Source organism: Rhipicephalus microplus, unplaced genomic scaffold (genome assembly GCF_043290135.1).
Source record: "Rhipicephalus microplus isolate Deutch F79 unplaced genomic scaffold, USDA_Rmic scaffold_204, whole genome shotgun sequence".
Lineage (NCBI taxonomy): Eukaryota > Metazoa > Arthropoda > Arachnida > Ixodida > Ixodidae > Rhipicephalus > Rhipicephalus microplus.
Genome location: NW_027464775.1, coordinates 235,001 through 247,500, shown reverse-complemented (window position 1 = coordinate 247,500; position 12,500 = coordinate 235,001). Strand labels below are relative to the sequence as shown.

The 12,500-nt window shown below is 61.5% G+C and overlaps 2 non-coding genes across 2 annotated transcripts; both read left to right on the top strand.

The window, feature by feature from the left end:
• Nucleotides 1–7,720: 7,720 nt before the first annotated feature.
• LOC142792110 (small subunit ribosomal RNA) lies at nucleotides 7,721–9,535 on the top strand. The gene has a single exon (XR_012890663.1). It is a non-coding gene; the product is annotated as a small subunit ribosomal RNA (ribosomal RNA).
• A 1,719-nt stretch (nucleotides 9,536–11,254) lies between these two features.
• Nucleotides 11,255–11,407, top strand: LOC142792095 (5.8S ribosomal RNA). The gene has a single exon (XR_012890649.1). It is a non-coding gene; the product is annotated as a 5.8S ribosomal RNA (ribosomal RNA).
• The last annotated feature ends 1,093 nt before the right edge of the window (nucleotides 11,408–12,500 follow it).

The following is a 12,500-nucleotide window of genomic DNA, read 5'->3' as shown; positions in this document are numbered from 1 at the left end:
CTTCCCGGTGGTGCCGCACCCGGGCTCGCCCCGGCAGACGCGTTTTTTTTTCTTTCGCCCCGGCAGACGTGGTTCCCCCCCCCCCCTTTTCGCTCGCCCCGGCTGACGAGGTTTTCGCGCCGCCCCGGCTGACGCAGTTTTCGCGCCGCCCCGGCTGACGCGGTTTCGTGCCGCCCCGGCTGACGCGGTTTTCGCGCCGCCCCGGCTGACGCGGTTTTTGCGTCGCCCCGGCTGACACGGTTCGGACTTTGCACTTTTCGGCTGTGCCTGGCTGGCGGCCCACTCACTCGATCGCCATGTCTGTTTGCCACAGTTTTCCCGGTGGTGCCGCACCCGGGCTCGCCCCGGCTGACGCAGTTTTCGCGCCGCCCCGGCTGACGCGGTTTCGTGCCGCCCCGGCAGACGCGGTTTTCGCGCCGCCCCGGCTGACGCGGTTTCGTGCCGCCCCGGCAGACGCAGTTCGGACTTAGCACTTTTCGGCTGTGCCTGGCTGGCGGCCCACTCACTCAATCGCCATGTCTGTTTGCCACAGTTTTCCCGGTGGTGCCGCACCCGGGCTCGCCCCGGCTGACGCAGTTTTCGCGCCGCCCCGGCTGACGCGGTTTCGTGCCGCCCCGGCAGACGCGGTTTTCGCGCCGCCCCGGCTGACGCGGTTTCGTGCCGCCCCGGCAGACGCAGTTCGGACTTAGCACTTTTCGGCTGTGCCTGGCTGGCGGCCCACTCACTCGATCGCCATGTCTGTTTGCCACAGTTTTCCCGGTGGTGCCGCACCCGGGCTCGCCCCGGCAGACGCGTTTTTTTTTTCTTTCGCCCCGGCTGACGCAGTTTTCGCGCCGCCCCGGCTGACGCGGTTTCGTGCCGCCCCGGCAGACGCGGTTTTTTGCGCCGCCCCGGCTGACGCGGTTTTTGCCGCCCCGGCTGACGCAGTTCGGACTTAGCACTTTTCGGCTGTGCCTGGCTGGCGGCCCACTCACTCGATCGCCATGTCTGTTTGCCACAGTTTTCCCGGTGGTGCCGCACCCGGGCTCGCCCCGGCTGACGCAGTTTTCGCGCCGCCCCGGCTGACGCGGTTTCGTGCCGCCCCGGCAGACGCGGTTTTCGCGCCGCCCCGGCTGACGCAGTTCGGACTTAGCACTTTTTGGGCTGAGCCTGGCTGGCGGCCCACTCACTCGATCGCCATGTCTGTTTGCCACAGTCTTCCCGGTGGTGCCGCACCCGGGCTCGCCCCGGCAGACGCGTTTTTTTTTCTTTCGCCCCGGCAGACGTGGTTCCCCCCCCCCCCTTTTCGCTCGCCCCGGCTGACGAGGTTTTCGCGCCGCCCCGGCTGACGCAGTTTTCGCGCCGCCCCGGCTGACGCGGTTTCGTGCCGCCCCGGCTGACGCGGTTTTCGCGCCGCCCCGGCTGACGCGGTTTTTGCGTCGCCCCGGCTGACACGGTTCGGACTTTGCACTTTTCGGCTGTGCCTGGCTGGCGGCCCACTCACTCGATCGCCATGTCTGTTTGCCACAGTTTTCCCGGTGGTGCCGCACCCGGGCTCGCCCCGGCTGACGCAGTTTTCGCGCCGCCCCGGCTGACGCGGTTTCGTGCCGCCCCGGCAGACGCGGTTTTCGCGCCGCCCCGGCTGACGCGGTTTCGTGCCGCCCCGGCAGACGCAGTTCGGACTTAGCACTTTTCGGCTGTGCCTGGCTGGCGGCCCACTCACTCAATCGCCATGTCTGTTTGCCACAGTTTTCCCGGTGGTGCCGCACCCGGGCTCGCCCCGGCTGACGCAGTTTTCGCGCCGCCCCGGCTGACGCGGTTTCGTGCCGCCCCGGCAGACGCGGTTTTCGCGCCGCCCCGGCTGACGCGGTTTCGTGCCGCCCCGGCAGACGCAGTTCGGACTTAGCACTTTTCGGCTGTGCCTGGCTGGCGGCCCACTCACTCGATCGCCATGTCTGTTTGCCACAGTTTTCCCGGTGGTGCCGCACCCGGGCTCGCCCCGGCAGACGCGTTTTTTTTTTCTTTCGCCCCGGCTGACGCAGTTTTCGCGCCGCCCCGGCTGACGCGGTTTCGTGCCGCCCCGGCAGACGCGGTTTTTTGCGCCGCCCCGGCTGACGCGGTTTTTGCCGCCCCGGCTGACGCAGTTCGGACTTAGCACTTTTCGGCTGTGCCTGGCTGGCGGCCCACTCACTCGATCGCCATGTCTGTTTGCCACAGTTTTCCCGGTGGTGCCGCACCCGGGCTCGCCCCGGCTGACGCAGTTTTCGCGCCGCCCCGGCTGACGCGGTTTCGTGCCGCCCCGGCAGACGCGGTTTTCGCGCCGCCCCGGCTGACGCAGTTCGGACTTAGCACTTTTTGGGCTGAGCCTGGCTGGCGGCCCACTCACTCGATCGCCATGTCTGTTTGCCACAGTCTTCCCGGTGGTGCCGCACCCGGGCTCGCCCCGGCAGACGCGTTTTTTTTTCTTTCGCCCCGGCAGACGTGGTTCCCCCCCCCCCTTTTCGCTCGCCCCGGCTGACGAGGTTTTCGCGCCGCCCCGGCTGACGCAGTTTTCGCGCCGCCCCGGCTGACGCGGTTTCGTGCCGCCCCGGCTGACGCGGTTTTCGCGCCGCCCCGGCTGACGCGGTTTTTGCGTCGCCCCGGCTGACACGGTTCGGACTTTGCACTTTTCGGCTGTGCCTGGCTGGCGGCCCACTCACTCGATCGCCATGTCTGTTTGCCACAGTTTTCCCGGTGGTGCCGCACCCGGGCTTGCCCCGGCAGACGCGTTTTTTTTTTCTTTCGCCCCGGCTGACGCAGTTTTCGCCCCGCCCCGGCTGACGCGGTTTCGTGCCGCCCCGGCAGACGCGGTTTTTTGCGCCGCCCCGGCTGACGCGGTTTTTGCCGCCCCGGCTGACGCAGTTCGGACTTTGCACTTTTTGGCTGAGCCTGGCTGGCGGCCCACTCACTCGATCGCCATGTCTGTTTGCCACAGTTTTCCCGGTGGTGCCGCACCCGGGCTCGCCCCGGCAGACGCGTTTTTTTTTTCCTTCGCCCCGGCAGACGTGGTTCCCCCCCCCCCTCCGTCTTTCTTTTTGTTTTTTTTTTCGCCGCGGCTGAAGTGGATTTTTCGGTGCCTCGACGCCCCGGTAGTCGCGGTTTTTCCGTTTCCGCACGGCCCCGGCTGACGCTGCTCGGTCACAGTCGCCTTTTGTGAGGATTGCAGACTTCTTGAGCGCGGGTGTTTTTTTTTGTTGTTGTTGTTGTTTTATTACGCATTCGCTCCAGCAGACGCTGTTTAGACTTTTTGTTTCCTCTTTTATCCTGCGACGAGGTGACGAGGTTTATTCGGTGCCCCGCCGCCCCGGCTGAAGTGATTTTTCCTGTCCCGTGCCGCCCCGGCTGACGCGGTTGGGACTTCGCGTTTGTTCGGCCGCCACGGGTTTTGGCGCACTCGCTCGGTTGCTTGTTGTTGCCACTTGTTGCGAACCCAGGTTTCTTGAGCGAGCGCGGGCGTTTTTTCTTCCTTTCTTTCTTTGTTCTATGTGTTAGCGAATCGGCCTTTAATATCACACGAGGACTCACAACCAACAATTTTCAGTTTGAAGTGTAAAAAATCTGCAGGTGTTGACGTAACTGACTTGCCCCGTACCCTTGAGTACATCCATGAAGTTCTCGTAGTACTACTAAATCGCATTATTCCAAGTGGAGAAATTCCCATAAACTTGCAAACCTCTACACGAAAATCGGTGCGCGTGATAAAGTTGAAAATTATCGTCCGATATCAAATGTGCCTTCTATAACACAAATTCTAGGAAAAAAAAAAAAACACTTGTTCGCCGTTTTCTGCGCCGTGACTGGCAGCACTCCGGCGAAGCGAAACGGGGTCGATTCGAGCACGATATCGGCGTCTTTCGACGTGCTCGCCGGCGACCGTCGCACGAGTACGTCGCACGAGCGCGTCTGCCGGGGCGCCGTTTGCGAAGCCGACGCAAAAGTGGGAACCGCCGCTCGGATGATCGCCGCTTTCGGCAGAGTGAGTGTTGGCACTCCGGGGAAGCGAAACAGCGTGAATGCGCCCACGAAATCGGCGTATTTTGAAGTGCCCGCCGGCGACCGTCGCACGAGTACGGTAAACCGCGTCAGCCGGGGCGTAGTTCGGGACGCCGACGAAAAAGTGGGAAGCGCAACTCGGATCTTCGCCGTTTTTGCAGGAGTGAGTGGCGGCCCTCCTGCGAGACCAAGAAGCATCGATTCGTGCACGAATTCGGCGCCTTTCGACGTGATCGCCGGCGACCGTCGCTCGAGTAGGGCAAACCGCGTCTGCCGGGGCGGGCTTCGGGACGCCGATGCGAAAGTGGGAAACGCTGCTCGGATGTTCGCCGTTTTTGGCCGAGTGAGTGCTGGCACTCGGGCGAAGCCAAACGGGGCCGATTACGGCACGATATCGGCGTCTTTCGACGTGCCCGGCGGCGACCGTCGCACGAGTACGGTAAACCGCGTCAGCCCGGGCGGAGTTCGGGACGCCGATGCGAAAGTGGAGAACGCCGCTCGGATCTTCGCCGTTTTTGGAGGAGTGAGTGGCGGCACTCCGGAGAAGCCAAGGAGCGCCAATTAGCGCACGATATCGGCGTCTTTCGACGCGCTCGCCGGCGACCGTCGCACGAGTAGGGCAAACCGCGTCTGCCGGGGCGGGGTTTACGACGCCGACGCAAAAGTGGGAACCGCCGCTCGGATGTTGGCCGTTTTTGGCAGAGTGAGTGCTGGCACACCGGCGACGCGAAAGAGCGCGAAAGCGCCCACGAAAGTGGCGTATTTGGACGTGCTTGACGGCGACCGCTGCAGGAGTACGAAAAACCACGTCAGCCGGGGCGAGCGACCCACGGCGGTCTGGGTGCTTATCGCTGCTATTATAGGGGCACCCCGGCAGACGCAGAAAAAAAAAATTTTTTTTCGACCTTCTTTTTTGCTGGTCGAGCTCGGGTAACCCAGGTCGCAATGGGAGCCGCGCACGAAAGCGGCGTCGCGAGACGCGTTCGCGGTCGCTAGTCGCACGAGCTCGGCAACCGCGTCAGCCGGCGCGGAGTTCGGGATGCCGACGGCTAAGTGGGTACCGCTGCTCGGATGTTCGCCGTTTTTGGCCGAGTGAGTGCTGGCACTCCGGCGAAGCGAAACGGGGCCGATTCGGGCACGATATCGGCGTATTTCGACGTGCTCGCCGGCGACCGTCGCACGAGTACGGCAAAGCGCGTCTGCCGGGGCGAGGTTTGCGATGCCGACGAAAAAGTGGGAAGCGCCGCTCGGATCTTCGCCGTTTTTGCAGGAGTGAGTGGCGGCCCTCCTGCGAGACCAAGAAGCATCGACTCGCGCACGATATCGGTGTCTTTCGACGTGCCCGCCGGCCACCGCCGCACGAGTACGGCAAACCGCGTATGCCGGGGCGGGGTTGGCGACGCCGACGCAAAAGTGGGAACCGCCACTAGGATGTTCGCCGTTTTTGGCAGAGTGAGTGCTGGCACTCCGGCGAAGCGAAAGAGCGCGAATGCGCCCACGAAAGTGGCGTGTTTGGACGTGCTTGACGACGACCACCGCAGGAAAACGAAAAACCACGTCAGCCGGGGCGAGCGACCCATGGCGGTCTGGGTGCTTATCGCTGCTATTATAGGGGCACCCCGGCAGACGCAAAAAAAAAAAATTTTTTTCGACATTCTTTTTTGCTCGTCGACCTCGGGTGACCCAGGTCGCAGTGGGAGCCGCGCACGAAAGCGGCGTCGCGAGACGGCTTCGCGGTCGCTAGTCGCACGAGCTCGGCAACCGCGTCTGCCGGGGCGGAGTTCGGGACGCCGACGGCTAAGTGGGAACCGCCGCTCGGATGTTCGCCGTTTGTGGCCGAGTGAGTGCTGGCACTCCGGCGAAGCCAAACGGGGCCGATTCCGGCACGATATCGGCGTCTTTCTACGTGCTCGCCGGCGACCGTCGCACGAGTACGGCAAAGTGCGTCTGCCGGGGCGGGGTTTGCGACGCGTACGCAATAGTGAGAACCGTCGCTCGGATGTTCGTCGTCTTTCGCCGAGCCAGTGCTGGCACTCCGGCGAAGCCGAACGGAGCCGATTCGGGCACGATATCGGCGTCTTTCCACGTGCTCGCCGGCGACCGTCGCACGAGTACGGTAAACCGCGTCAGCCGGGGCGGAGTTCGGGACGCCGATGCGAAAGTGGGAAGCGCCGCTCGGATCTTCGCCGTTTTTGGAGGAGTCAGTGGCGGCACTCCGGTGAAGCCAAGGTGCGCCAATTCGCGCACGATATCGGCGTCTTTCGACGTGCCCGCCGGCCACCGTCGCACGAGTACGGCAAACCTCGTCTGCCGGGGCGGGGTTTGCGACGCCGACGCAAAAGTGGGAACCGCCGCTCGGATGTTCGCCGTTTTTGGCAGAGTGAGTGCTGGCACTCCGGCGAAGCGAAAGAGCATGAATGCGCCCACGAAAGTAGCGTATTTGGACGTGCTTGACGGCGACCGCCGCAGGAGTACGAAAAACCACGTCAGCCGGGGCGAGCGACCCACGGCGGTCTGGGTGCTTATCGCTGCTATTATAGGGGCACCCCGGCAGACGCAGAAAGAAAAAAAAAATGGGGACATGGCGTGCGTCACCGTGCGGCTTCGCAGCGTTGCCGAAGTCGCCGAGCCCTTCGACTGAGCCGAACGGCGGACAGGGAACGTTGGTCGGCCGTTCTAACCTGTCGGTGCCACGCCGAGACGTCGTTAAGGAAAACCGCGTCGTGGGCCTCTACGACGCCGTCGAGTCGTTGTACGTTTGGTGTCCAGCGTGTCGGCGGCGAGTAGCGGACACGTCGTTCACGACTTCGGTCTTTCGCAGTCGACGCGAACTTGCGGAGAGTCGTGGTGCCTCACGTTTTCGGCAGAAACCGCGGCGGAATTTTCCCGTGCGTGCGCGCACGACCTCGGTGCTGTGCCGTCAGCGTAGTGAGTCACAAACTCGTGGCCTACCCAAGGTGCGGTACGTTTGCGGCCGTATCCTCGGTGGGAATTTCGTGAGTAGGGTCGCAAATTCTACGACCTCGGCGGGTTTGAGAGCGACGTAGACTTGTGGCACGCTCAACGTGCCACACGTTTCGGGGCACACCCGCGGTGAAATTTTCTCGAGTACGCTCGTATTAGTGCCCAAGGAGGTCTGGGTACTTATCGCTGCTATTATGTGGGGGTTCTCGTGAGCGGCGTACGCGAAAGCGACCGGGTGTCTGATATGCGGCGGGCTTCGGCCTCGTCAAGCGTGTCCTCGGGTCTGCTCCAGGGGAATCCACGGCAGTCGTCTGCAGCCTCATCCGCTTGATGCGTTAGGGGCTGGTTGTCGGACGGTGCCGTTTTACCACGATATCGAGGTGTGTTCCGTGTCGTCCTCGGGCGATTCAGATGCGAAAGCGCCGAAGACGCGGGCGTGACCCGTCGTCTGGCGGCTTTGCAGTCTCGGCTCCGTTGCTAGTTCCGGCCGGTCCACCGACAGTGCAGCGGGCTTGGGCAACCCGCACGGCGCGACCGAGTCGATGCAACGAAAAAGAGCGAGCATGAACGTGCTTCTTGCCGCACGGCTCCCACTCGTCTTTCGGGAAGGTTGTGCCGTAGCGAGCTCGAACGCCGTCATCTCGGAGTGCAAAATAAGCGTGTTGGGGCGCCTGAAGGTGGCCTCCGCCGCACACAGACTGCGTCCGGCCCGCCGAAGGCGAGGACGGACGCGCAGTCGAACGATTACCTGGTTGATCCTGCCAGTAATCATATGCTTGTCTCAAAGATTAAGCCATGCATGTCTAAGTACATGCCGAAATAAGGCGAAACCGCGAATGGCTCATTAAATCAGTTATGGTTCCTTAGATCGTTTCTTCCTACTTGGATAACTGTGGCAATTCTAGAGCTAATACATGCAGTGAGCCTGGAGCCCTTTGGGTAACGGGTGCTTTTATTAGACCAAGATCGATCGGGTTTCGGCCCGTATTGTGTGGTGACTCTGGATAACTTTGTGCTGATCGCATGGCCACGAGCCGGCGACGTTTCTTTCAAGTGTCTGCCTTATCAACTTTCGATGGTAGGTTACTTGCTTACCATGGTTGTTACGGGTAACGGAGAATCAGGGTTCGATTCCGGAGAGGGAGCCTGAGAAACGGCTACCACATCCAAGGAAGGCAGCAGGCGCGCAAATTACCCACTCCCGGCACGGGGAGGTAGTGACGAAAAATAACAATACGGGACTCTTTTGAGGCCCCGTAATTGAAATGAGTACACTCTAAATCCTTTAACGAGGATCAATTGGAGGGCAAGTCTGGTGCCAGCAGCCGCGGTAATTCCAGCTCCAATAGCGTATACTAAAGCTGCTGCGGTTAAAAAGCTCGTAGTTGGATCTCAGTTCCAGACGAGTAGTGCATCTACCCGATGCGACGGCTCGGACTGAACATCATGCCGGTTCTTTCTTGGTGCACTTCATTGTGTGCCTCGAGATGGCCGGTGCTTTTACTTTGAAAAAATTAGAGTGCTCAACGCAGGCGAGTCGCCTGAATAAACTTGCATGGAATAATAGAACAAGACCTCGTTTCTGTTCTGTTGGTTTTTGGAATACGAGGTAATGATTAAGAGGGACGGACGGGGGCATTCGTATTGCGGCGCTAGAGGTGAAATTCTTGGACCGTCGCAAGACGAACTACTGCGAAAGCATTTGCCAAGAATGTTTTCATTGATCAAGAACGAAAGTCAGAGGTTCGAAGGCGATCAGATACCGCCCTAGTTCTGACCATAAACGATGCCAACCAGCGATCCGCCTGAGTTACTCAAATGACTCGGCGGGCAGCTTCCGGGAAACCAAAGTATTTGGGTTCCGGGGGAAGTATGGTTGCAAAGCTGAAACTTAAAGGAATTGACGGAAGGGCACCACCAGGAGTGGAGCCTGCGGCTTAATTTGACTCAACACGGGAAAACTTACCCGGCCCGGACACTGGGAGGATTGACAGATTGAGAGCTCTTTCTTGATTCGGTGGATGGTGGTGCATGGCCGTTCTTAGTTGGTGGAGCGATTTGTCTGGTTAATTCCGATAACGAACGAGACTCTAGCCTATTAAATAGGTGCGGGGTTCCCAGCACCTTACAACCTTCTTAGAGGGACAAGCGGCTCCTAGCCGCACGAAACAGAGCAATAACAGGTCTGTGATGCCCTTAGATGTCCGGGGCCGCACGCGCGCTACACTGAAGGAAGCAGCGTGTCTTTATCCCTGTCTGAAAAGACTGGGTAACCCGTGGAACTTCTTTCGTGATTGGGATAGGGGCTTGCAATTGTTCCCCTTGAACGAGGAATTCCCAGTAAGCGCGAGTCATAAGCTCGCGTTGATTACGTCCCTGCCCTTTGTACACACCGCCCGTCGCTACTACCGATTGAATGATTTAGTGAGGTCTTCGGACCGATGTCCGGCGCGGCCTTTCGGTTGCGCCGGTCTGTTGGAAAGATGACCAAACTTGATCATTTAGAGGAAGTAAAAGTCGTAACAAGGTTTCCGTAGGTGAACCTGCGGAAGGATCATTAACGGATTGTGAAGGGTGAGCGCCTCAGCTGCGTCTGCGCCCGACACTTTCTGCCGCTGACCCCGTTTGGACGCGGGGTCGGCTTTTCCCCACGGGGCTGCCTGAATGTGGAGCGGCACCCCGTGACAAATTGTTGCGCCCAGCGGACGCCAACACCGCGACCTTGGACGGTCGGCCAGGTGGCGGACGCGGGTACAAACGGCGCAACGCACTCATAGGTCGGCTTTCGACCCGCCACAGCACCGTGGCTCGAAGCGCTCGAAATGCGCGACCCGACCGCTGCGGGACCGCCTAGTACTGTAAACAGGAGCGGCGGAGCGCGAACGGCGAGTCGTGGTTACGTCGGTAGAAGGCGAGGCTGCGCGTTCCCGAAACGCCAGCCGAGTGCCCTCCCGACCGTTCGAGCGTGCAAGAACGAGACCCGACAATCGCGCGGCGACTGCCAAGTACGAGAGGAACGGCACAAGCGTCGGCGGTCGGTCAAGGAACTGGCGATGTGACGGGTCCGCTGTGCACCAGTGCATACCGTCCCGCCGTCCGCGGCAAGCGCCTCCGCGTCCTCGGGTGACGGAGGCTGCCGGTCGGTTCTTGCAGGCGAGGGATCTCGCTGGCACCGGTTCGCGTTGACGCGCGGCCGGTCATGGCACGGCGATGCGACGGCCGAGGTGCGCAGTACTCGATGGAGGAACCGCACGCTCCGATGACCGTCCCGCCCTCCGCGGCGTATGCGTACCGACCGTAATGGTTGCAGCAGCGCCGGCCGGCTTTTGAATTCGCCACACGAAACACGGTGCGAGATCGCGGTTAGGGGAGCGTCGACGTTGCCAGGCGTTTTGCTTGCTGCCGAGGGAAAGGCGGCACGGCCACGTCGCGCTCGTCGCGATTAGCGGGTCTGCGCGCTTTGGGAAGGTGCCGCAACGACTTGCCGAAAGAGGAAGCACGGAAGAACGAGGGACTTGGACGTCCCGACAATTGAACGCACTTGCGGCCAGGCCCTTGCTGGCTTCGTTCTTCCGCCTCGAGTAGGCTCGTACGCGGCTCCGGCGCCGAAAGTGGTCCTTGGCACCGACTTCGGTGGACGTGGGAAGTGCCGCGCAAGTACGGCGCGCCTGGCTCCACCTGTTGGCTAAAGTAGGCAGCCGGATCGGCATTTTGGTGTGCGGTGGCAAACCGTGGATGCGAAAAAAGCTTGTGCGATTTCGTGGAACAAAAAGCGGGGGTCCCCCTTTTTATGCGGAGGAGACCGACCCGCCTGCCGTGGTGAACCGCGACGCCACGGTAAAAACGGGAGAGGCTTGTCGATGGGACCGTGCATCCCGCGCTCCACGGAGGCCGGGAGGCGGCCGCCCGAGGAAATGTGTAGCCGTCGAGGCCCGCATCTGCGTGCACTCTTATCCAAATGGGTGTACCGCAGGCATTTTCTGGTTAGGCGGGCCAATGAGAGCGAGCACACAACGATACCTACGGGTCCGGCTTGGAGAACCGGCTTCGACGCCTACCGAGTATTTATAGAGGGGTGGACCACGAAAGCACTCGCAAGTAGCGAAAGCGAAACGCCGTCCGAAACACACCGTTTGCTCGATTTGCGGCAGCCGAAAAAGGCGCGGCAGAGTTTTGGAGTCCAAGCGTGCGCTGAAAAGCGCCCTTCTTGGCCACTGTTTGGCCGAGTGCCAGAAACGTTTGGTTTTGACTGTACGGAATTGAACAAACACTTTTTCACGACTCTAAGCGGTGGATCACTCGGTTCTCGGGTCGATGAAGAACGCAGCCAGCTGCGAGACTTGGTGTGAATTGCAGGACACACTGAGCACTGATTCTTTGAACGCACATTGCGGCCTTGGGTCTTCCCTTGGCTTCGTCTGTCTGAGGGTCGGATCACATATCAAGAGAGCCTTCGGCGCACAAGGGAACGTGAGCCGTCGACTCGTTTTGACCGCGTCGGCAACACGGACAGCACGCTGAACACCTCACAGCGAGCGCCAACAGCGGCCACTCAAGGGCGAGACGGTGGCGACCGTCGTGCCAGAGCCCAACCGAAACGGGGGCGACCGACTGCATTGAGGATGTGGCACCTCGTTGAGACCGCCGCAGGACTTCGAGTCGGAAGGAAGCCTGCAGGGAAAGTGCGGTCGAGGTTGCGTACTCCTCTCTGCGACCGGGCGCGCAAGAGCTGCGAGAGCCACGGACGCGCAACTTTAACGCACGGTAAACACGAGGAGCGAAAGCCGGCCAGCAAAGCTTCTCCAGCCGTGCGCAAAGTGCGCGAGATCGCAGCCTTGCGTTGCGCTTGTTGCCCTCGAAGTAAGCAGGGTGTCCCGTAGACCGGGCGCTCGAACACGCTGCGGGGCCGTGCCTCCTCCAGGCTTTGCCGCGCGAACAGGGAACGTTCGCGCGCAAAGCGCAGGGAGGTGAGGAGGCTGCGCCCGACGTTTGCGGTTCGCTGCGTACGCGGTTGATGCGGAGAGCACGGCGCGACGACTTGCCGCGAAGCGGAAAAAGTCTCCCGCACGAGTTGGCGAAACGTTGGCGAAGCTTAAGGCGTTCTCGTCGTAGTCCGCCGTCGGTCTAAGTGCTTCGCAGTTCCCGTCCCGTTCAAAAAACTGGGCCACTCCAGTTGGGGCGGGGGCGACGCTACACGAGACGATGCCTCTCGCCAGGCTGCGTGGCTGCCCTTGCGGCGGCGGCGACTGGCCTCGGCGGTGTTTGGGCTTTCGACACGGTCGTTTATCACGCAACTGCTCGGACGACGCACGCGCGCAGCGGAATGCCGCTTGCCAGCCTTGTGAAGATGTGACCCTGTACAGGGTTGCGGGCGCACTTGGTAGGGCGTCGTACTCGGTTCGCGATGGGTTTACGAACGTGTCCCGTCACTTCCACGTCACACCGGTTGTGCGCCGCACGCGTGCAGCGGGGAAGCCGATTGCCAGCCTTGTGAAGAAGTGGCCCTGTACAGGGTTGCGGGCGCA